The sequence below is a fragment of the Papio anubis genome, chromosome 2 (genome assembly GCF_008728515.1).
Source record: "Papio anubis isolate 15944 chromosome 2, Panubis1.0, whole genome shotgun sequence".
In the NCBI taxonomy this organism is placed as follows: Eukaryota; Metazoa; Chordata; class Mammalia; order Primates; family Cercopithecidae; genus Papio; species Papio anubis.
The window spans coordinates 169,423,795-169,450,479 of record NC_044977.1 but is presented as its reverse complement, the minus strand read 5'-3'; the positions used below and the strand labels follow the sequence as shown (position 1 = coordinate 169,450,479).

General features: G+C 36.1%; 1 protein-coding gene across 4 annotated transcripts in view; it reads right to left on the bottom strand.

The window, feature by feature from the left end:
• UBE2E2 (ubiquitin conjugating enzyme E2 E2) overlaps positions 1–26,685 on the bottom strand; it is a 380,189-nt gene that overhangs the window by 248,892 nt on the left and 104,612 nt on the right. The gene's annotated exons all lie outside the window — the stretch shown is intronic.

Here is a 26,685-nt window from a genome sequence, read left to right as displayed (position 1 = left end):
GTTTACATATTAATCACACATACAGCAGCAATTTCTCCAAGGACTGTGAAGAATATTTTGTAAAGGCAATTTAAATGCTTAACATGATATTTAAAAATCCGTTTATCTATTTAGTGCTCATATAATTTTTATTGTCTGTAATTTAATGTCTATAATTTTAATTTTCTCAATTTCAGTGACTTACTCTTCCTATACCTATTTTCTCTCATGACTACTAATTTTGTGAGTAGGTTGTCAATGCTATTGTGTTAAGATAAAATTCAAGTCCCTTCTTAACTATATAATGCTGAAGATGTGTTGGTTATACGATAATTATTGCAATCAAAGCTCTAAAGAATGTTTTGCCATGTATATTTCAAACCACCTATGGTAAATAGTAAGTAACAAAATTATAAACACACAAAAAGTTGTTGTATTCAATCTGTTATATTGAGAACTGCTAAATTCTGTAAAATATTGTCTTCATTAACCTGTCCCAAATATTAATAACCAATAAGAGTTTAATACCAGGTGTCCAAATAAAGAATAACTCACAGTCATCAAGGAGGTATGAACCTAACTCTCTCCAGTGTATACTCACTTAATTTGCTGTTTGTTACAATAAGTTATACTCAGCTTATAAAGATCAGTTGCAATTTTAAGTGCACTGTCAGGCAGATGGTCTACAAATTCAAAGTCATCACAACTGATCTCCAGTCAGAGGCAGAACTAGAAATATGCAAATGAGTGCAGCTATACTGACACCTATTTAAGGGCAAAATTTGTTTCCTCTTCTTTCAGAATCTCATGAGGATATTTCCATCATTCAAGGCTTCACACTTGAGGGAGAGTCCACAGTAGAATTCAAGATAACGTCTTACATATGCAATGTTTTCTCTCCTCATAAAACTTTTTTTCCAAAAAAAAAAATCTTTTCTCATTAATTCATTCATCAACCATTTATTGATCATTTATGTGCTATATTTAAATTTTTTTTAATAGAGACTGGGTCTCGCTCTGTCACCTGGGCACAATCCTCCCATTTCAGCCTTCTAAGTAGCTAGGACCACAAGCACACACCACCTCACTTAGTGTGTGTGTGTGTGTGTGTGTGTGTGTGTGTGTGTGTGTGTTTTGTTTTGTTTTAAGAAAAGGTTTGTTTCACTATGTTGCCCAGGCTAGTTTCAATCTCCTGGCCTCAAGCAATCCAAACCATACCGCCCACGCTCTCATTAACAGCGGTACTTTAATTCTCAATATCTTCATTCATTCACTCATTTCTTGCAGCAGCATCCTTTAGGGAGCAACTCAGAGAGACTGGGATGTGGGAAGAGGAGTGGAAGTAATTATATCACATTAAAACTGAAAAAAAAATATTCTAAGGCATTAGTGTGCTACATAAAACTTGCCCCAAATTACATTAATGACTGAGGTGCAAGGTTTTTGTGACTCTAAGGCTTTTTCACATGAGCCTTCAGTTGCCCAGTATGTGACCTCTGGATATGTTTCTTGGAAGGTTTCAAGAGTCGGAGGCTGGAAAGAGAGGAGTAAACTGGCTGTCTCTATTGTAAACTGACTAAGACCCCAGTATGAGGGAATGAAAATCTCTTAACAAGATAAACCAAAGTACTCCTGCTTGAAGAAAAACAGGTTGAACATAATAACATGATCAGACATCCCCAAATCTGTAGACTCCTGATAAATCAGGACTGAAAGAAAAATCAAAGTAGTAAATTTGCAGACTAATTAGCATACTACATCTGCAAATTTAAAGAAAGTTCACTTGAAAACTAGATTTAGGTGATATTTCTGGTTTTTAAAATCCATTTTTAAAGATAAAAGTAACAAATGATTTAAGTCCAAACTGAGAACTACCCATAAACATAGAATGAATTATGATATAATCACACAATGGAATATTACACAGCAATAATAATAAACCACAATCACATAAAATATGTACGAATCTCAAACAATGTGCAGAAGAAACCAGACACAGGAAAGCAGTACTGTGTAATTCCATTTATGTACAGTCTCAAAACAGTCAAAACTTATCAATGGTGTGAGAAGCCCAAACAGTGGCTAAGTGAAGGAGGCAGGAGGTCTCCTTGGAAAGAACACTGGCAATGTTCTTTTTTTAAATCTGGCACTGGTTACACAGATGTGTTCACCTGAGGAGCATGTCACATACTTCACAAAAGTTTACTTTAAAAGTAATACACATGTTCACTTCAGAACTTTTTTTCTCTTTTTAGATGGAGTGTCTGTCACCGAGGCTGGAGTGCAGTGATGCGATCTCGGCTCACTGCAACCTCTGCCTCCCAGGTTCAAGCGATTCTCCTGCCTCAGCCTCCTGAGTAGATGGGACTACAGGTGTGTGCCACCACACCCAGCTACTTTTTGTATTTTTAATAAAGATGAGGCTTCACCATGTTGGCCAGGCTGGTCTTGAACTCCTCACCTCAGGTGATCCACCTGCCTCAGCCTCCCAAAGTATTGGGATTACAGGTGTGAGACACTGCGCCTGGCCAGAAATTTTTTAAATTGAATATATTACAAATTCAGTCCTGCATCTTGCTTTTTTTTTCAATTTAGATTAAGTCCTAAGTACATTTCCATGTCACAATGTGTCATGAACATGTTAAATCCTTCATGTATCTTAAGATAATTTAAAAATAAGAAAATGCAGTTTGCATATGTATGTATTCACATACATATATATACACTAATAAGTAAGATTTTAACATAAAATAACAGTTAAAGACCCAATATATGGTAAGTTTTAAGCGTTTTTCATGTCAGACCACTAGCTATGCTACCAAAAGCATAAGCACCATTCCTCCAGCACAGCAACAATAATGGCAAAAGACCCCCCCACCCCAAAATAAAGTATTCTCTTAAAAATCTGTCCTAAAACAACAATTCTTTTAACTTTAAAAATGGTTTCAACAGTTTGGTTGCAATAATTTTCCACAGTTACGAAGCAGAAAAAAATATATAAAAATTTATTCTTGGCTTTAGGACTTATTAAGAAAAGTTTCCCCTCCTTTTCTATCAAATTCCCCTGATCAACACAGTGTGACGTTAATATTCATTTATATTCCATAGTATTTCCAAGAAAATATATGTATTCTTGGTGTCAGGAACCAAGTCAGGAATGTTTAAATATACACATATGAATAAATAATAAATAATAAAACCAACTATAAACAAATACATTGGTGCACTGTAGAATGCATCTGCATTCTATAACCAGAAACATAGTTTATGTAGTGTTAAAATTTAGCCTACGACCACAGAAAAATTCACACAATCTCATAGAGACTAAAGTGAAATGTCTATAAGCAAGGAAGAGAACATTTTTATCTGTAGAAGGAAGAGCTCTCCTATCATATCCCCTCCTGTGCTAAATAAACTATGCAATCAAATAAACTAAGGTCCTGGGCAACATGGCGAAACCCCATCTACACAAAAAATTTAAAAAATAGTGAGGCATAGTAACGTGTGCCAAGAGTCCCAGCTACTTGGGAGGCTAGGGTGGGAGGATCACTTGGGCCCAAGGGGTTGAGGCTGCAGTGAACCATGACTGTGCCACAGAACTCAAACCTGGGCAAGAGAACAAGACCCTGTCTCCAAAAAACTCGAAACAAAACAAAAACTAAATCAAAGTACCCCCATAATGCTTAAATCCCCTTTTTAAAGCTAGACAGAAATAAATAGTGTTTCTGTCAATACTTTCCTCCCTCCTCCAACTAATCTAAACAAATTTGAAATTTCAAAGTCTCCACTGTAAACAATACATTTTGTAAACACCTAATGCTTGGGCAAGAAATCAACAAATGTTTGTTCTCTTTTACTTCCCGACTATCACTTATTAGCTTTGTTATACGGAATTATATACACATAATTACTTAAAGTCTTTTGTGGTTTCGGTCTTGGTTTTGTCATAATTGTTTACATCTTCTCATTGATTCCTTTTGAGAACTAAGATAAACTGATACACAGCTAGCTGACTGCTGTTTACTTTTCACAAAGAAAAAATTGGCCAGATACTTTTGCAAGCAAATAGTTTGATCAATTACTACAAGATTAAAATTACTGAAGTATTTTTAGAAAAAAAAAAGAACGAGAAGAAGGAAGTGAAAGAAAAGAGGGGAAATGATTATGATTTAGAATACAGCTTATGTAGGTAAGAGTAGCTGTGGGAGACACAGTTTTAAAATGCTACCTTTAATTTCTGCTCACAGCTGTCAGCTGGGTAAGATGCTTAACTGCAGACCCCATACCTAAGCTTACCTACACTCAAACCTTTAGCTTGTGGTCTTGAAGATTCTAGGTGAAGACACAACTAGAAAAACATATACTGTATTTATAACTACCAGGGTTCATACGTCCAAAATGAGACCTACAATGCCCTCAAGTAGAATCTCAATAGTGTGGCTTTGGGTAAATTTATCTAATTATACTTCAGTTTCTTCATCCACACAATGTGGATAAGATGAGTACTTAAACGACTGTAAAGATGAAATGAGTTAATGGGTTCCTGTCTGGCACACAGGAAGTGCTCTATAAAAGTTCATCATTATTACTATAAGGAACATCACCACCAGTAAGACAATTTGTTGCTTCTCAGTCTGATGTCTAGGTCTGTAGTCTTACCTCCAATATTTAATGCTGCAGTTGAGTGAAAAAACAGAATTTTACGCTATTAGCAAGACCTACACCCTTTCAATGCAAGGCTCCTGACTTTGTGAGCATAACCTTCTTGAAACCACGGTTTGCATTTCAAAAGAAACATTCATCATTTTTGTGGCAAAGATCATTTGATGTGCCCACTTATATAAGCATTAGATTTTCTAAGGAATCTAAAACTCTCCCATTGGTGTTGGTGCCTCACTCCTGGTGGGGGGAGTACGAAAAGAAAGGGTAGGAAACGAGGAAACACAATAGAAGGGTGAAAGTGCATTGCCTGAATAGAAGGCAAAGAAATGGTTTATATATCCACCCTAAAGATTCTACTTAACATGACCATCCTTTTCACATGTTTCTGGCTTTCAGTATTTCGGAGTTAATAAACATACCTATCGCTCCCAGCATTCAGCCTTCCCTGTTCTGACTGACTTACAGGCTACATCAGGAAATTTAACTCTCATGCAGCCCAAGAAGGGTTTCCAGGGCTAAAGATTTCTTTTTTCTTGTTTTAAAACAATTCCCACTATGGACCCACTCAGCAGCTTTTTCTTTAAAAAAATTAAATGGTTTCCATGTGTCTTTTTAGAATGTCTCTGCTTAACATTTTAAAACATGTATTTTAGTGTACTTAAGCACATTTATTTAAAGGATTAGGTGTGATTGTGTGCTTCATAATGGCAACCTGTAATTATTCTTATAATCATCAACTGTTCAGATTTCATATTTATATTTTCAGGAGCATGACAGGCACTTGCTTCACAAGAAGAAAAAAATATACTGCATAGTAGATGTAAATTATTTTTCCTCACTTGTCCATAACCAATTTATAAATACTCTGTATTTTAACTAAAAATTTAATGTAAATAAATGTTAAAAACTGTGCATTCTGAAAACATGATTATCAAACAGGCAAAAAGAAAAAATTTTAAAGAGCAATGGCTCTTTAAAATTCAGTAGAATATATACATTCTTTATTCATTACAGTATTGCGGGAAAATTTGAAGCCTGACACACAGACACAAGTTAAAATGTCACCTCCAATATAGGTTAACTATGCAGTCCTGGCAAAACAGTTAAGCTTCTATGCTTCGGCTTACCCATGTATTAAATGGGAGTTAACAACTGAAAATTCACCGTATTATCCAAATATTTAAAGATTTTAAATGTTTTCCCTCTTTTCATCCTCTTTTTCTCTAAATATTTCAGTATTTCCAGTTATTCCTGACAATTAAAAATAAACTAAAACAAACATAAAATTAATCACTTTGACTTCTTTGATTATTTTAAATCAGGTTAAAGTGAAACCATTTCTAGGAGCTCAATTACTGTATTTTAAGAAAATATTTTAAAGACACATGCTGCTAACACAATAAAAATACACCTGTTCCCAAGATAATGTTTAAGAAGAGAATGGGAAGATTGAAAAAAAAAAAAAATCCTCAAGTGAGGTAAATAGGAATCATAATTAAAACATAACACATAATTATAAAGTCAAATTTAATAAAACCAACCCCACCATATCATCTCCTCTCTCCTTCATTAAATAAAGCATTTAACTAGGGTCTCTAGGTTTCTGTAATTTTTTAATTCTTAATTTTGAAATAATTTCAGACTTTACAAAGCATTTCACAAAGAAATCCCATATTCCTTTTACCCAGCTTTCCCAAATGTTAACATATAACCACAGTCCAATTATCAAAATCAGGAAACTAATACTGATAATATTCTATTAACTGATCTACAAACTTTATTCAAATTTTGTTAATTGTCCTACTAATATCTTCCTTCTAGTCTAGTGTTTGATCCAGAATACCACACTGCATTTAGTTATCAGATCTCTTTAGTTTCCTTTAATCTGGCACAGTTGCTTAGTTCATATTCCATAATCTTGACACTTTCTAAAAATCTAGTCAATTGATTTGTAGCATGGCCCTCAATTTGGGTTTGACGTTTTCTACGATTAAATTCAGGATATGCATTTTTGTTAAGAATACCACAAAAGTAATGTTGTGTCCTTCTCGGTACATCATATTAGAAAGTACATGATATCCATGTCTCATTATTGGTATGTCTACTTTGATTACCTGGTTAAGAAGATGTCCACTTTCTCCACTGCAAGGTTACTATGATTCCTTTATAATTATAGTAAGTACCTTTTAGTAAGCTCTCTTTTTGTGACTGTAAATATCCTGTTTATAACCATCTTACATTGTCCACTAACTGTTCTCACCTATAACAATTATTACTGTAGTGTTTCTCAAATGGTGGTTTCCTGTATCAATGACTCTTCATTTATTAATTGAAATTCCATGGCAAGAAAATGTGTTCCCTTCTCCCCTTTGTATTTATTTAATTATAACTGGATACTTCTTTTTATTTTATGGGTTATGGCTCATTACTATAGTGCTCAAAGTGTCCCTAATTTGGCCACGGGGAGCTCCTTAGCATTGGCTCATACATTCTTTTGACATGCTCCCATCACTTTTTGAACATTTTGTCACTTTCATCCTGTACTTTCCCAGTCCCAGTCCCCAATTCAGTTTTTCCAAGAAGTCCTGGTTCCTTTTACTGGTGCCTGGCACTTGAACCCAAGATCTGGTACTAGGTGTATTGACTGGAGCTATGATGTCATTGCTTCTAGGCCCTCTCATGAACAGAAGAAAGAAATATATAATGTATACATGTATACATACACATATATACAACCTTCTCTTTCTCTATCTCCATTCATTCATACTGATATCTCAAACTCCAATCCAAGGTTCATTAGAGATTCCCCTTTACCTTATTTCTAGCTCTTTTTTTTCTGATATTAAAAAAATTAACTCTTAATATCCACCACATATTTAGTTGCTTAAACTACACATAAAGTTGTTTCAGAATTGCTAACTCACCTACATTTTGTCAAGTTTTTAATGAGCCAGTTAGACTGCACATTTTGATCGTAAAATGCACAAATGACATGCCACCCACATGCACAAATACAACCACTGGGAGTGTACCAACAAATACGTCCAGTTTTACCCATTTTGGTGATAGCAACACCAGGAAGAAATCTTAAGTAATCTTTTCTCATGGTTGCAAGTCTTGTTTATTATACTTCCCAAGCAGCTCTCAGACTGTCCACTTTTCTCCCCAAAGATACCACATCTTTCAATCAAGTTGCCACCAGAGCCTTTGGTCATCTCCGCACATCCAATTTTGCTCCCCTCCAATCTCCAGGGGCTTAGCCTTTAAACAAACTAATCAATCCACTTTTACTCATTTTGATGGCTTTCTCTATATGTCAGATAAAGTCTAAAATCCTCAGCATAGCCTAAAACACTGCATGATCTAACCCCTACCAATCTTTCTAGCTTCAAATCACTCAATATTCTCTACAATCCATCTATATTAACCTTTTTGAATTCTTCTTTCACACTCCAGTTCTTACACATACTGTTCCCACTAAACTATAGGTACTCCTTCTCCTTACATCCCCGCCTTAGTCCTGCTAACTCCTATACATCATTCAAGTCTTCACTTAAATATTATTCCTCAGTAAAGTTGCCCCTTAACTCCCAGTCTGGGTTAGACTCCTATGTGAAATCATCCTAAAGCATGCAGCATCTCTCAATGACAATTTGTGCTAAACTCATCTGCAATTCATCAAGTAGACCTTCCCAGCTAGATTATAAATTCCTTAAAGGCAAGGACTTTGTATTGCACACTGTTACATTCCCAGTGCTCGACACAGAATACAGCACACAAAGAGGGACGAATTAGTACTGAACGAATGCCTAAATGAATAAATGAACCAAAAGATATTATTGAAAATTAGCTAGATACAGTGACTGACAACTACCTGCAATACACAGAAACTACACTTTCTACAATTTCTATGGATGTGAAGACTTCTGGATCCTTTCTGCTGCATTATACTGCCTAGCTAATGTTGGAAATATAACTATAAAGTAGTAATCAGCTGATTTTTTTTTTTTTTGAGACAGGATCTCACTCTGTTGCCCAGGCTGGAGTGCAGTGGCATGATCTTGGCTCACTGCAATCTCTGCCTCCCAGGCTCAAGTGATCCTCTCACCTCAGCCTCCCAAGTAGCTGAGACTACAGGCATGTGCCAACACGCTGGCTGATTTTGTATTTTTTGTAGATATGGGGCTTCATCACGTTGCCCAGACTGATCTCAAACTCCTGAGCTCAACTGATCCACCTGCCTCAGTCTCCCAAAGTGCTGGGATTACAGGCATGTGCCACCGCACCCAGCCAATCAGACAAATTCTTATCCAGCAAATGGAGAAACACTGTTAAAACTGATTAACATGGCCAGGCACGGTGGCTCACGCCTGTAAGCCCAACATTTTGGGAGGCTAAGGCAGGCAGATCACGAGGTCAGGAGATCGAGACCATCCTGGCTAACACGGTGAAACCCCATCTCTACTAAAAATACAAAAAATTAGCCACAAGCGGGGGTGGGTGCCTGTAGTCCCAGCTACTCAGGATGCTGAGGCAGGAGAATGGCGTGAACCTGGAAGGCAGAGCTTGCAGTGAGCCAAGATCACGCCACTGCACTCCAGCCTGGGCGACACAGCGAGACTGTCTCAAAAAAAAAAAAAAAAAAAGATTAACATAATGAGCTTATGGCCAAAATAATAATAAAAAAAGCCAAAACTACAAACACACAATTAAAAAGCATACTCAATATTCTTTTCTCAAAAGTTCATTACAGTATTGGATTTTGTTAACCATCACTTACGTTAAATCCAACTGCTTTGAGATACCCAATATCTAGGTTAGCCTGCTTTATGTACTTGTTGCAATTTTACATTAAAGATCATTTATGTTGGCTTAAGGACTAATGCAAGGACCAGTATGTTTAAAAGAGATGGTGATTGGAAATTTTTAGATGTTTTGTCACTGCCATTGATTCTGTATTCTCAGTTCAGCAGACCTTCTGACAAAACTTTTACTATCATGTGACTGAAGAAATAAATGGGCCTTTAAATGTACTTTCCCACTAAAATAATTTGCCTATAGGAAATCTGGGAAAGATTATGACTTTTATTATTGCAGATACAGTAATTTTTTAGAAACCAAAGCCCATTTTATTTCTCATAAAGTAACACAATAAGGACTATAATTCATTGCAACTGGGTTATCCTCTCTTCCCCTTTTCATTCCTTCCTTTTCCCCCTAGTCAGGTACAATTATTATTTTCTTGCATCTCAGGAAACCTGAACCAACATATTAGTAAACTGATTATTTCAAATCAACAATAATTAAACATTAATTCTTATTTTTGAAATGTTAAAACAATGTTCCTCTTTCACTTTTACTAGTAAGTGAAAATAAGACAGTCTTCGTCAAGAGCACAGCTGGTATCATAAGAAAATGAAATAAGCTTACTTTCACCACTCATGTTTGAGAGAATGATGAACACAGTATCTGATATTTTGAGGCACTGGGGAGGCTTACACTACCTATTACGTTATCAGTTTTTTGAGCAAAGAGCTAAGTCAAACTGTATACCTTTTACCTTATTCATAATAATTTTTTTGACTTTTCAATTTTAAAAAATTATTCATTAAGGCTGGACCTGGTGGCTCACACCTGTAATCCCAGCACTTTGGGAGGCCAAGGTAGGAGAATCACTTGAGCTCAAGAGTTCAAGACCAGCCTGAACAACACAGTGAGACCTCATCTCTACAAAAATTTTAAAATTAACCAGGTGGGGTGGCATATGCCTGTTGCCCCAGCTACTCAGGAGGCTGAGGTGAGAGGATCACTTGAGACCATGAGTCCCCAGCTGCGGTGAGTGAGCCATGATTGTGCCACTGCACAACAACCTAAGTGACAGAGTAAGACCCTGTCTCTTAAAAAACTTTTTAAAATTTCACTAAACAGTAATTACATCGCATAAAATTCAAGATGCATTAATATAGACACTGCTACAAGAAATAAGCAAACCCAAGAAATATTATAGTTTATTTTACTTCTGCAATCTACCCCCCAAAATGCCTAATATGTCTGTGATTTGGTCAAAATAAGTATTTGTCTTTATTTAAATCTACAGAAAGGAAGGGCAGAAATGAACTAGGCCAATGAAAGCCAGGGTCAGTCTCCCCAAATTTCTATTTTTTCTTCATCTTTACTGTATCAGCTTCTACAATTTTTACCATCAGAATTGACGGGCACTAATAAAATGATGGTAAAATTCCTTTCTCTTCTAACTCCAAGGAGTCACCAAATATTTAAGGAAATATATTTGAGAGCCACAAAATAACACATTTGAAAGCACAGCAAAAGAAGAATTAAGATGCCCGGCAATCTACATAACTGGAAAATAAACCATTTTATTTAGGCATGGTGCTCATCTATGTGCATATTTAATGTGATACTTGCCAGAGCTTTTAAGGCCCAAAAGTTTCTTTTCTCTCAAATTTTCACAAAATGGAAATGCCAACTGCATCGTAAATGTAAAGATCTTTACAGACCAAGAAAAAAAAATAGCTGAATTTCAAACAGAGCAGATAGCTATTCTGGATAATTCACATATCAATAGCTGATCAATATAAGATCAACCTGAATCACATAGCTAATTGCCTTTTTCCAGAGCCTGTGGCTGAACGTGCTCCTGCCCAGAAAAATACATTAGAAGGTCTGTACGGGAGGCATGAAAAGTATCACCTAAGCAAAAAGAAAAACATAATACATTTGATCTTTCATCAGTACCAAAATATACTAATACAGCTTACTGAATCGTTGCTATTAAAGTCTTGTTTGCATTGTTATTCAAAACATATCCTTTTTATCCAAAAGTCATTCTAGATTATTTAAAATAAACTTGGAAATTATAGTTATAATTTCTTCACTTACTATGTTTTATTTTGGAATTTCTGGTCATTAAAAAATGGTGAAATAGAAATATACTGGCCTCCTTTTTGTACACTAAAATCTTTTCCTATGAGTAGGTACCACCGACATGCAGTTGTAGGATGTTTACACACCAACGGCTGTGCCCCATCAATAGTGATGGAGAAAAAGATCTCGAGGGCTTAGAAGACAAAGACAAAGAGATTTCTTGAAAGCCTTCTCACAATCTCAAAAAAGAGAAAAAAAAAATACAATAAAAGTAATCAACCCCAAAGTACTAGTAAGTTTTACTAGAATGAAGTAGATGAGGAAACCTTTAAACCTCTTTTTAAAAGAAAAATCAGAACAGACTATTTTATTACTACTAGGTTTTGTCATTACTTTTAATGGCAAAAACCACAATGGCTTTTGCACCAATCTAATAAAATATGTCTTATTACTAGATATGAGAGTGCATATTTCAATTTAAGTAGGTTTTGGATAAGGATAGAAACTGTTTCTTTTCTAAATAATACAAAGAATCAAATTAATGTTGATCTTTCTGCGAGGACAAAATGCATCAACAACTGAAACTTTTAATTTAACAATAAGACAACTGAGAGAACATGAGATCTGAAGTTCTATGATCTGAACTTGAGTCTCAGATTCTAGTATTTACTAGTCTGTTATCTTAGGCTAGTTACCTAACCTTTACAAAGCTTGATTGTATTCATGTCATGTGGAGGTGATGACTAATATATCTCTCATAAATATGTTCAGACATGTATCACATATATCTCTCAGATATATACATGTTATTTAATACTCAGAAACAAATATTTTCCAAACTGCGAACTACTACGAGATACTACTGCTCCTACTATTACTACTAACAATCATAATACACAGGATTATAAATACTGTCAAATTATTTTAACATTGTCATTCATCACTCTTTTCTAATCGAAACAAAGGAAGGCTAGGGAAGCTTTGTAGGGTCTTAATTTTTTCTCTCACAGGTGAAGAAAACTGAGTCAAACAGGCATGGCGGGCAATTTTGTGCCAGAAAACCTATCTCTTAGGAATACAAAAGGTTTAGGAGGTGGGGAGGAAAACCTGCCTGAGGTTCTCCCTCCCTATTGCTGATATGAAACATCAAAATATCTTTTAGTCCTAATAACTCTCATGTTTCTCTTAAAGAAAAAAACAACCAAGGCTAGTCACTCAAATGTCCTTATTCCCTCAGCTTTTATAGCCTTCCAAAGAGACATAGATAAATATCATATTTGATGAACACTGAGTATGAAATTTAAGAAATATTTAAATTGAAAAAGAATCCTTTCTTCAAAACTCTAGAAGCTCAGGACTCTCTGCATTTGATATGCCTCCATGATCCCCTGGAACACAGTTCGAAAACCACTAGTCTCAGAGAGCCTTCCAGGGTGTTAGGTATTTCAGATTAAGGCTGAATTATGATCTATTAAAGAACAGAACCAATATAGAGGTACCAGTGGGACCTGCAGATGAGGGGGGTAATGCATCACCAATGTCATACTTTTCATAGTAATTTTCACAAATCTCTGCTTCAAAATACAGGCTTTTATCACCTGTAAAACGAAATGTATAGCTATATTTTCCAGGGCTAACAGCTATGCACACCTGTCATCACTTTTTAAAGTGTCAAGGGAGTCTTACAAAGTGCTGGGTTTCTTTTAAATTATCAAAATGATTTCAAGTCTTAGTGAAATACATTTGGTTGGCACCTAGAAGTGATTTCCTAGGTAACTAAATACTACTCCTTTTCTCAAACAAAAACATCACCTGATAAATTTCCTAGAGAGATATCCATAGCTGCAAACACACACACACACACACACACACACACAGGCTGCCAGGAAACTCAAAGCTAAAATTTGTGTTCAAATGCACCAATTTCCTTAGCCCAGTTTTCTGTCACAACTATTTTCTTTCGTTACATAAATCCTATTAACTTTTCTTTCTTCAAAATCTTATTACATGCAGCTTTTAAAATTTAAAATCACATGCTTTTAAATGTTGTTTTCCCAGTGATTTATCTTTATTTTAATAACTGCCATGTATGCTTTTGTTTTTCAGAAGTGGCAAGATGGCCAGGTGCAATGGCTCATGCTTGTAGGGGTCGAGGCAGGTGGATTGCTTGAGCCCAGGAGTTCAAAACCACCCTGGGCAACATCATGAAGCCCCGTCTCTACTAAAAATACAAAGATTAGCCAGGCATAATGGCACACACTTGTAGTCCCAGCTACTCAGCAGGATGAGGTAGTAGGAGGATCGATGCCCAGGAGGTCAAGGCTGCAGTGATCCAAGATCACGCCTCTCTGTACTCTTGCCTGGGTGACCGACACCCCATCTCAAGAAAAAAAAAAAGTGGAAAGATATAAATATAATATAGCATTGAATATACAGCAATAGCATTAATACAAATAATTATTCCACAATATTCCTTTACATACTTTAAAATTTTTTAAATCAATTACTTCAGATCCATATTAAGGTAAAGAAGCATAGGGCTTTAGAAGTAAAAAGGCCATGTGAAATTAGCTAGTCCAACTTCATCTTTTAAAAAAGATTTAAAAATTAGTTGCATTAAATTCTTGTCTTCCTGCCGTCGTTCACTAAGCAACTAGACAAGTATACACAAATGACCAAATGTTCCTTTTGAAATGTAAGCTAAATCATGTGACCACTCTGTTCAAAACGCTTAGTGATTTCTTATCTCACATAAACCAAAGTCTTTACCATATCCTACTGGATTCATCACGGCTCAATTCCCTGCTTCCTCTCTCTCATCTCCTCCCACTCTTTCCATGGCTCACTCTTCTCCAGTCACACTAATCTCCCATTGGTCCCTCCAACATGTCAGCATGCCCTTTTCTACCTCAGACACTCTTCCACCAGACAAATCAGCACACCTTGTCTCCTCCTCACCATCTTACAGTCTTCATGTCACTTTATCAGAGAGGTCTTCTCTGATCACCCTACGTGAAATCACCTTACCCCCTCCACGCCCCCATCCATTGACAGCTATTTACTCTGCTCTCTTCCCAGCTTGACTTTGCTCCAAAGTATTTATTACATTTTGACATATGATATAGTTTATTTGTTCATTTTCTTCTTCCTCCACTACAATGTAAACTCCAGGTCGGCAGTATTTTGTTTTCTGTGTTTAGTTCATTACTATTTCTCTGGCACCTAAACAATGCACCTAAACCTGGCACCTATCAGGTATTGAACAAATATCTGTTTAATAACTTAAAGACTGACTTATTGAATAAAGCTCTGTTTCTACTCTACTTTGTACCAATATTCCATTTTCTACATTTTAAAAGTGTTTGTGCCACTTACCCAAACATGTATTCCGACATTAATGGAAAAAATTCAAAAGAACTTCATGAGAACATTTAAGATGTGAACTTGGCTTTGATTTACTTTTAAAATCCAAAGTAATACATAAATAGGTTGAAAGAAAATGAACAGAAAAATATATTCCATGCAAACATTACTTTTTTAAACAAAGAAAAAAGCAAGAGTAGTCAACTAATATATTAATTATATGCATAAACTACCTAGGTATTACAGAATCATAAAAGATAATTAGAAATAATTAAGTAGCTTAACAGTTTCATTCTAATATTTTTTAATAACAATAAATACTAATAACAATAAATACCCATATACTTTTATTATGGAAGAATAAATATGCTCTTTGGACAAAACTAACCACAAATGTGTTTTCTGAGCACAGGATAGTAATTCAATCTGTTCTTACAATGCAACTATGCAAACAGAAAGAACTGAAAAGCTTGGAGCATTTTAGAATCCTAAAATTCACTCATCCCACAAGTTAGAATCCTAAATTCATTCATCCCACAATTTTTCTAGTCCAATCTTGATGCATAAAGCTGCTGGACAATGAAGGGGTCATTTGAATTCTCTCCATACACCTCCAGGGAAAGCACTCTGCCTTATCCAAATTCAAGTGACTCAATGAGGGGACACCCAAATCATTCCTCCTTGTAATTCGTGTGCTATTCAATATATAATGTGGACCACAGGATTCTAATCTTTCTTGTACTTGCGTGTCAAAGTTTTAAAAACAGCTGTCACCTACCTCCTATAGAATAAATGTATCCTGCCAGCAATGTAGACTAAATTTATTTTTGTAAGGATTTTCAATGTTTACTTCCATACAATAAAATAAGAGAAGAGCTCTTTCAAAGTCTTATTTCTAATGTCTGGAAGTATGCTAATAGAGACTAATGAGTTCATGTAATTGAAAGTATCACATTTAGAGCTGTGAAAAGAGGGTACCAAGTTCAGCTCTGAAGTACATATTTACAGACCAAATTTATTTAAATTTGTTCATAAACACTTTAGTTTTAAAATCATTTCTGACTTCTGAATATTTTGGGAGGCAGTCTCCATTCTAGGAAAGCTGAGGAAAGGCTAGCTTCTCGAGTGTTTGTTTTATCCCATGCCTACTGTATTAAAATGTATGGGGTAGCATCACAGAAATATAAATTTTTAACAAGATTCCAGTTTTTTTAAATGCACAATTAAGATTAAGATCAGCAGCTTTGTTTAAACTACCACTTAATGCAGAAGCAGGATGCTTTGTAATACTTTTTATTCTTGCCAAATACGGAACTTCTCCATTCTTCCAGAGTGCTCAAGTTTTAAGATTACTAAAATATTTTAAAAGGGCAGAGTACAAATTGTACTAATATCACAGACAGTAAAGATGGTGAGGATTTCCTGGGAAATTCCTTGTTTCCAGAGACACATGTAAGGCAACATTCTCCAGAGAAGACCAGGAGGAATTTGCAGATAAGATTACAGTTAAGCCTTGATTGAAGACTTCCTGGCCAACAATAAGGACAACTGTGCCACCCTCCAGTGTGTGTGCCAATGGTGGCAAGCCAGTCTGAGCCACCGGCTCCAATTATTTGTTGTATCTAATTAGCTTGCATACCAATAGAAACAATAATATTGAGAAAATTTAACAATCTCTCATCAAAGCTTAATATTTAAATTTCTTGCGTCAATTCATTTACAACCATTTGGCAGAGAATCTGCCCTTTTGCCTGTCTAAATACCAATTGTCTGCCTACTATTCTGTCTTGATACTTTGGCAAAATAAAAACATGCATTTACTTTTAACTGTTTCCAGCACATTCAAAACAAACTATAAAGTGAAAATTATATGCAATTTTATCCCCCACAGCAACTGACAAAATTTATTGAATGTTCACTCAATGGACATTTTCTGATGCCCATTCTGGCACAGGGAGCCTTGCTTGTGTTAGAAACTCCATAAATATTTGCCTATTTGGTTTGCCTTTTCAAAATACTGACTTTCCCCTATAACTAGAGTTTCCTATTATCAAACATAAAAATTCATGTCTGAGAATTCTCACCTTTTCACTAAACATTAAAATGTTCATAAAAAATTTTATTACATTCTCAAGAGAAATCAATGTCTACTTTAGCAAATAAGATCCAAGGAGAAGGGGGCAAGGGCATAAGTATGAGTATTGTACTCAATTTAAATAGTGCATGTCCAAAAAGACTATCAAGATTAAGACATTTTAGGCCAGGAGCGGTGGCTCATGCCTGTAACCTCAGCACTTTTGGGAGACTGCGGTGGGCAGATCATTTGAGGTCAGGAGTTCGAGACCAGCTTGGCCAACCTGGTGAAACCATCTCTACAAAAAATATAAAAATCAGCCGGGCATGGTAGCAGGCACCTGCAATCCCAGCTACTTAGGGCGCTGAGGCAGGAGAATCCCCTGAATCTAAGAGGCGGAGGTTGCAGTGAGCCGAGATCGCACCACTGCACTCAGCCTGGGCGACAGAGCAAGACTCCGTCTCAAAAAAAAAAAAAAAAAAAAGAAAGAAAGAAAGAGAGACAGAGAGAGAGAGAGAGAGAGAGAGAGATTAAGGCATTTTTAGCTAAATGAATCTACAGATGCAACTCAACTTACAATGGTATTACATCCCAATAAACCCACCATAAACTGAAAATATCCAAAGTCAAAAATGCATTTACATACCTAACCTACTAAAACATCACAGCTTTACCCTAGCCTATCTTAAACATGCTTGAACACTTACATTAGCCTACAGTTGGGCAAAATATGGCAAAATCTAACACGAAGCTTATTTTAAATAACATGTTGAACATTTCCTGTAATTCACTGAATACCACACTGAAGTGCATTTTCTACTGAATGTTTATCACTTTTGCACCATTGCAAAGTCAAAAACATTTAAATATAACCATCGTAAGTCAGGGACCAACTGTATTTTACAGATTCAAAGATGACACAGATATAGAAGGTTCTTTTTAGAGATCATCTAATATAACTTTTTATTTTGCAAATTAGGAAATTTGCTTGTCGAGATTACTGCATGTCTCATATTTCTTTTCATTTTTATTGTCGCAAATAATCCAGAAATGTTGCATCAGTTTTCATATTAGATCACAAAAAAAGAAAACATTTGATTTCCTCAGTATATATCATGACCACTGCTCTATGTTTATGGTAATAAGACAACATAAGTATACTTATTGTACACTACATACAATATGTACAATAAGGACATAAGTTCTTATTGTATACTACTTATTGCAATACTACATAATTATTGTTAAGCAAGAAATCAGCATACTTCTATCATACTATAATTGAGATTGACAGAAATCTAGAATGACACTTCATGAAATCAGAACCCCGAAAAACTTCATCTTCACAAACTCCTAGACAACACCAATTCCTAATTTATGCACAGAAGTTTAGTCTGAACCTCATGAGCAGGTTTACGACACTTTTTTCTGACCTGTAAAACATTTCACTCATCTATAAAATTTTGTCGAGCCTTTGCTTTGCAAAAGGAAAAAAGAGAATGAGTCACATATCTTCACTGAAAGAATGAGAAAAAGCAATTCCAGAATAACATCCCAAGTGACACTCTAATACTAACTGCAGCCACAAACAAACCTGCCTATAAGTGCAACAAATAATCTTTCTGTATTGGCTTATACAAATATTTCTCCTAGTTAAAAGGCTGCTTAAGGAGTTTCACGTTAGTAAAATGGAGTAGATGATGGTGAGAGGAAAGGCGTGGTATATCAGATTCTGTATTGCAGATTAAACTTTATGTGCCATTACCATCAGAGAAATGCAAATTAAAACCACAATGAGATACCATCTCACATCAGTTAGAATGGCAATCATTAAAAAGTCAGGAAACAACAGGTGCTGGAGAGGATGTGGAGAAATAGGAACACTTTTACACTGTTGGTGGGACTGTAAACTAGTTCAACCATTGTGGAAGATAGTGTGGTGATTCCTCAAGGATCTAGAACTAGAAATACCATTTGACCCAGCCATGCCATTACTGGGGATATACCTAAAGGATTATAAATCATGCTGCTATAAAGATACATGCACACGTATGTTTACTGCGGCACTATTCACAATAGCAAAGACTTGGAACCAACCCAAATGTCCATCAGTGACAGACTGGATTAAGAAAATGTGGCACATATACACCATGGAATACTATGCAGTCATAAAAAAGGGTGAGTTCATATCCTTTGTAGGGACATGGATACAGCTGGTAACCATCATTCTGAGCAAATTATCGCAAGAAAAGAAAACCAAACACTGCATGTTCTCACTCATAGGTGGGAACTGAACAATGTGAACGCTTGGACACAGGGTGGGAAACATCACACACCGGGGCCTGTCGTGAGGTGGGGGGAGGGGGGAGGGATAGCATTAGGAGATATACCTAATGTAAATGACGAGTTAGTGGGTGCAGCACACCAACATGGGACATGTATACATATGTAACAAACCTGCACGTTGTACACATGTACCCTAGAACTTAAAGTATTTAAAATAAAAGAAAAGAAAAGAACCTTTATGTGCCATTAAAAGACTTCTGGAAAATCTCAAGTCAAAACTACATACAACCTCATACTCTTTTTTTTATAGAATATGTGACATTAATAATAAATTATTTAGAAAAAGGCAACGGACAGACATATCTTAAATGTTTCTCTTAATCTAACCAATTTAAGAACATAAAAATCGCAGCAGCTGCTCAAAGGGTTAATCACAAAAACTCAAAAATTTTTTGAAAACTTTTGAAAAGCCAGATAATTGGTACCCTTCTCTTTCTTTTTAAAAGATTACAGTCAGCTGGGCGTGGTGGCTCATGCCTATAATCCCAGCACTTTGGGAGGCCGAGGCAGGAGGATCACCTGAGGTCAGTAGTTCGAGACCAGTCTGGCCAAAATGGTGAAGCACCATCTCTACTAAAAACACAAAATAGCCAGGCTTGGCGGCAGGTGCCTGCAAACCCAGGTATTCGGGAGGCTGAGGCAAGAGAATCACTTGAACCCCGGAGGTGGAGGTTGCAGTGAGCCAAGATCGCGCCACTGCACTCCACCCTGGGCGAGAAAGTGAGACTCCATCTCAAAAATGTATAAAAAAAAAATAAAAGATTACAAAGCATGTATCTATAAGAAGTCAAAATGAGACAGAAAATTACATTTGGGAGTCTCCAAGAATCAAATGGTATCCTCTACCACGTGAACATAAATTCAGAAAAAGTATCAGGTTAAAATATTTGTTCTTTCCCCTCATTACTCACAGTGTGACTATATCACTCATCACTCAAATCAGAACATTCTAAAGTGAAAAGGGGTGATATTAATAATTATGCCAGGATAAGAGAGGTTAGGATAGAAGGGATCCCTAGTTACTTTTATAACTTTCTCTCCTCTACTAGACTGAAGGTCAGTGATATGGAGGGGTTAGATATTCATTATTATATTTCTCACAGTAGCACATTCTCTTACACAAACTAAGAGTCAAGCAGTCAAGCCTTACATGCTGAAAAATGAAACAAATACATTGGAGAGGACTTTCACAACTACTTAGCAAAGTGTAAACACTCTGACTATTGGACAAAGACTGAGTAAGTATGGGTTTAGACTTTAAAACTCAAGAAAAGATAAGAATGGAAATTACTTATAATATCCCATTAAATATACCCTAATGTTTCCTGTATACTAAAGGACCTACAAGGGTTCAAATCCTAACAGTAAAATCTTAAGAGTCATCACTAGTAAAGAAAAAGCTTCTGAAAGTATGGTATACTCCTGGTAAATGAATAATGTGGGAATGTATCTCTCTTCCAGCCTAGCAACCGATTAGTACGTAAATTGTGAAAAGAGTACACGAATTGAATGTTTTTATTTGCTTTTTAATTGTTTCATGAATATTTACTATATAAAACACATTTTATTATTAAATCTAAATCCTTATCCCCAAGGGAAAAAAAAAATACAGGATAGCTTTATTGTGGCTACTTCAATTCTTAAAAGAGTAAGATAACCTAATAATTGTTTCTTGCTGATCAAAATTCATGTATGCCTAGAAGATTCAAAACTGCTACAGTTTCCTGATGCTACATAAGGACCTATATTCTGTACTGCTTCTCAATGACTTCGTATCAGCATATCTAGTTTTCATTAGGACTAGTCCTGGTTGGTGGCAGAAAGCAATTGGTGTAGTTAAAATATTTATAGTTTCATTTCAGTTCCACTGTGGTTTGTTGAACAGACATAAAACCACAATCTTTATCATATGTGTCACTTCCTGTAATTCACAACTGAACCCAATTCCACTATTCATTATATAACACACAATTTAACAAAACAAAATACCACAGATAAAGAAAACAATCAGAATCCATTTAGGTTTTTGTTTTTTGTTTTTTGTTTTTAATTCTTTTCTCCAAGAGAGGTGTGAAAAGATCTCGAAAATCTGAAGAGGCATTTCCTAACTGCTTTTCTTTCCTGCAGCTTTACTCAATTATACATAAGTCATCACTGTCTGTGATAATAGGATGCAAAAAATAATAAGGATGCAGCACAAACAACCTAACTTTTTTGTAGTTCTTCACACCTGAAATTTAAGAAATCAGTTAACAAATAACAAAACTGAAGGATGTGAACTTCATTTCCTATTCCACCTTCTGGTACTGCAGCTAATAAACAGGGAAATGGTCTACAGGTAGCTGGTAAAAGAAAGAGAAGAAAAGCAGAGAAAATACAACAGCCAGTTTACCAGACACGAATTACACCTTCCTGGATGCTTCCCTTTTAAATTCCCTTCATAATTCATAAGGAATATGGTCCTTCTTAAATTCATTTCTGGGATAGGCAAGAGTTTAGCTAGGATTTTTATTTTTAAACAAATTTAGACAAATATGACAGAGTTCAAGTGACAAACTTGATTTTATAAGAAATTTAATTTCCTGAATAATCTGTATTTTATAAAATCACAGATTCAACTAATACAACATTTACAATGAAATTACTTCATCCAGGTCCCAAATAATCATAAGTGATGAAGTGGAACAGTAATAAACTGGCTAAGCACCAACTGAAGATTTCACAGTATTTATGCAACAAAACCCAGCAAACATCATATAGCAAACAAATTTTTAGCGTTGCACAGTTATTCCAGAAACAGGGAGTACACAATGTTTGGCTTATACAGTTTACAGACACATATCAAGTATGTACCATTTATTCATCCATTTACTTTAAAAACATTTACTGAGCTCCACTATGGTTAATTCAAGGCCATGGAGAAGTGAAGAGGTATATCACAACTTTCGCCTTCAAGGAGCTCAATAATCAATCATGGCATGAACAAATAATACTTGTACTAAGTGAGGCAAGTAGAAAAGTGCTATGAGAAAGCACTGGGGAATAAGAGATTTCTGTATCCTGTGAAAAACGGCAGCCTTCACAGAGAAGGTGACATTGAACTAAAACTAAAATAAGGACAGGAGTTTGCTGAAAGGGAAAAAAGGAATCCCCGCATTCACAGAAGTTTAACTTACACTAGTTGAATAGCCCTTATCTGAAATGCTTAACCCCTGGAGAGTTTTGGACATTTTATTTTTTCAGGTTTTGAAATATGTGCATTACACCTACCTAGTGGGCATCCAAAATCCAAAAATCCAATTGAGAACTGAATGAGCATTTCCTTTCAGTGTTATGTTGGTGGTGAAAAAGGTCTGAATCACAAAGTGTTTTGAATTTTCGAATTTGGGATGCTCACCTTGTATTGCTTACACCTCAGTTAGCCCTGGGGTCATGCCAAATGACCCAAGTTGGTCTTCTTACATTGTCTAGAATAAAAATCATCAAGACTTTTTTGTATTCCCTGGAAGAAACAAGACAGTACTACCATGACTAACCAGTGACATAAAAATAAATGGGTAACTACAGGAGCAAATTATTAAAGTCCTAAAATGTAGGCAATTTACTTAAACACCAAACCTGATTCTTCATCAATAAAACAGAAATAATAAAAGCTGTCCAATCTACCTTCATAAGGTGGTTGTGAGGATCAAATATAATAACATATAGACAGTTTCTTTAGCAATAGTACAGCACAAAACAAAGCAAATAATTATTTGTTTAAACCTAACAAATCTAGATAATTCCTAATTCATGGATTCAAAAAATTAAGTGACATGTATAGATAAGATTTTACATATTTATATTAATACTATTGACAAGTTATTTTATGTTTTACTGAACCACATATGTTATGAAAGGAGACAAGAAAATGCTTGTCTAATAGAAAAAAATATAAATATATAATCCTTAGGACTCTACAGCTAAGTTAAGGCTAAAATCAATTATTTGTTATAGATACCAAATTAATGCTAGACAAAATAATGATAATATTAAATTACAGAGAAAATACATTGTATTTATGAAAGCTTTCTGAAAAAATACTACACACTGCTTCAGGGATTTTCAGGAGTGTTATGGTTTTTGTTTTTGCCTTTAGAGTTATATATGTAACCTTAGACTGTAAAGCTTACAAAGGTACATACTCTCTGGACTCAATTACTTCATCAAAATGATGAGGATGGACTAAACAAAATATAAGGTTCAAACCATCTGTAAAATAATAAAAGCATTATTAAAATAAATGAACATATACAGAGATAGTTACCATCTTATAAAATAAGATATAGACTACAAAGTTTTACAGGAAATAATTTGTGATTATTCCTCATCATTAATGAAGTCACGTGGGGATTCTGTCTGAAAAGCAGTATGTTAGAGTGGGAGGAAAAAACAGAAATTTCTCATAGCTTCCAGTTTTAGACATCTTGAACTCAGCTTAGATACAAATCATTAAGTGCAGGCGCTAAATATATTTAGAGTTTTTTAAAGTTTTAAAGGTATCCTACTGACCCTTTCAACTAACTGAATAAGAGAAAATTTGCAGCCCAGATGGTGACATTTACATCAAATAAATACCCATGAAAGAGATGCACTATTAAGTTCACTATGAAAAATTCCAGCTTCCAGCTAAAGGAAGACTTTGGTTATACAACTTACTAAATATTTCAAGAATAATTTCACTCATTGAATGAAAGGTTATTAACATTCTTCTCTAACCACTTTTTTTCTTCTATGTTTTGTGTATAGGTACAAAAAGCAGGCTATTAAACTTTAAAATAATTTCTATCTTTATGACAAAGGATTACAAAACTTTACAACAGCCACTGCACTCCAGCCTGGGCGACAGAGCGAGACTTCGTCTCAAAAAAAAAAAAAAAAACTTTACAACAGTTGAGTATGTTGAAAAATAACATTGACACTAATGTGAATCATTCTCTTACGGCATAAATTACCTGAATAATTATATGTCATCCCAATCTCTACACTGGAAAGTGGTGCTTTTAAAAACTATTCAAGGGGTTAGACTTCTAGAATAGGAGTATAAAGAGCTTGGAGGAATCTCTTCTCTTCTCCAACACTTATTAAACTAGCAAAAATTAGCGAAGACAATAATTCAGTCTCTGGAGATTGATCAGAGGGCTTACAACAAATTGTAAAACATTCATTCAACAAAATCATCCGAAATTCAGTAATAATAGTGGGAAGCCATGGCATTCGAGATAGAGACTACCCCCATTCCCCACAACTCTGTGTTACAGAAGAGCTACTCTAGTGGGCTCATCAGATGAGTAGCAGCTCTCATCTCCTGTAGATCCCTGGAGCAGAAGAGCTATTCCTGGCAGATTTAGCAGCTGGTGAACATCAACAGATACTGCTTCCCAAAGCTCTATGCTACAGAAGACCTGTACCAAGCAGGTAGTAGTGGCAGCCAGGCAATGCCTGTTTTGCCACTTCTGACTCCCCCTACTAGATCCAGTGTGTTGGATGGCAACATCTGTTTCTATTGTCTTCACAAACATGTAGACACACAGGTCCTGCTCTGCAGGGATCCAAGTGGCACAGCTGGTGAAGAACAAGCTCTTTACGGACTGAACTGTGCCCGCCCCTCCCAAAAAAGCTTAAGTCCTAACCCCCCTCCCAAATCTGTAAATTAATCAGAGTGGACCCTAATCCAGTGTGACTGATATCCCTGTAAGAGGAGGAAAATTTGGGCATACACATATAGAGGTGAGCACCACGTAAAGACACAGACACATGAGAAGAAACGCTGCGTAAATACAAAGGCAGAGGTTGAAGCGATGCAGATACAAGCCAAGGAATGGCCAATGGTTGCTGGCAAACACCAGGCCAGGTAGGTAAGATTCTTTCCTAAAAGTTTCAGAAGGAGAATGGCCCTGCAGACAACTTGATTTTAGACTTCCAGTTCTCAGAACTGTGAGGCACTAACTTCTGCTGTTTTAAGCCACCCAGATCATTGTAATTTGTTACAGTAGCCCTAGGAAACTAATACTGTTACGAATTAGTGGAGACTAACAGCTGAGTATACCAATAGACACAGACTAGTCAAAAGCTTAACGAGAGACTGGGGATGTGGGGATGGATTAATCAAAGAGTCCAGCTAAAGCCACAATAATTCCTAGTAGTCCAGACTATACACACGTCCAAGGCCACACCTTCTGAGGAACAACCAGAGGGATGTTCTGTGCTACAAGCCCTTGGCTGAACCAAGGCCGAACATGTAACCTTTCTGTACAGTGAACCTTTAAGACATTATGTTAACTAAAAGATGATTCTATTTTTATGTGAAATGTCCAGAACAGACAAATCTATAGAGGCAAAGTAGATTAGCAGATGCCTAGGGCTGGAAGTATAGAGGAATGAGAATGACTGCTATGAAAAAATACAGGATTTCTTTCTAGAATGAGGGTTGCACATCTCTGTGCACATACCAACTGAATTGTTCAATTTGAATGAATTGTATGGCATGTGAATTATATCTTAATAAAGTCATTACTAAGAAAGAAAAAGGCTATTCAAGCCTACGACTTGCAAAGAATTAGAGTGGAGTAATACATAAGAGGAATGAAGAGCAGGGGCTACTGCTTAAGCACATTCAGTTGAGATAACAACTTGAACTCCTTCAATGGACACAGGGAAGAAGGGACTAATAAAGTGAAACACTGTTGAAAGAACAGTTGAAAGAACAGTAGTACTTGCGATGGAATGTGAGAAACCAAGGGGAGAAAGATGGCTATGACAACCCCCAGCTTTCTACACGGGTACCTTTAAACTGGGCACTGTAATCACTCAAGCCAAGCCTGGCTTTCCCCTGGGAAGATGACTTTCAGATACGGCGGCTGCAGTGGGTGTGTGACAAGTCTCCTTCTTGAAAGAAAACTACTCTCTGAGCCCACCACTGGGCAAAAACTACCAAAGCCAGCCAGATCTTAGGGATCTCAGCAATGTTCCATGACCCAGTTATCAGCCTTGCTGCCGGAGAAGAACAATCTGTAAACAAGAGGATAGTTGTTTTTTTTTTGTTTTTCTTGTTTGTTTGTTTTTTTGACATAGACTCTTGCTCTGTTGCCCAGACTGGAGTGCAGTGGTGCGATCTCCACTCACTGCAACCTCCACCTCCCGGGTTCAAGCAAGTCTCCTGACTCAGTCTCCCAAGTAGCTGGGACTATAGGCCCGCACCACCACATCCAGCTAATTTTTTTGTATTTTTAGTAGAGATGGGGTTTCACAGTGCTGGTCAGGCTGGTCTCAAACTCCTGACCTCAAATGATCCACCAACCTCAGCCTACCAAAATGCCAGGATTACAGGCGTGAGC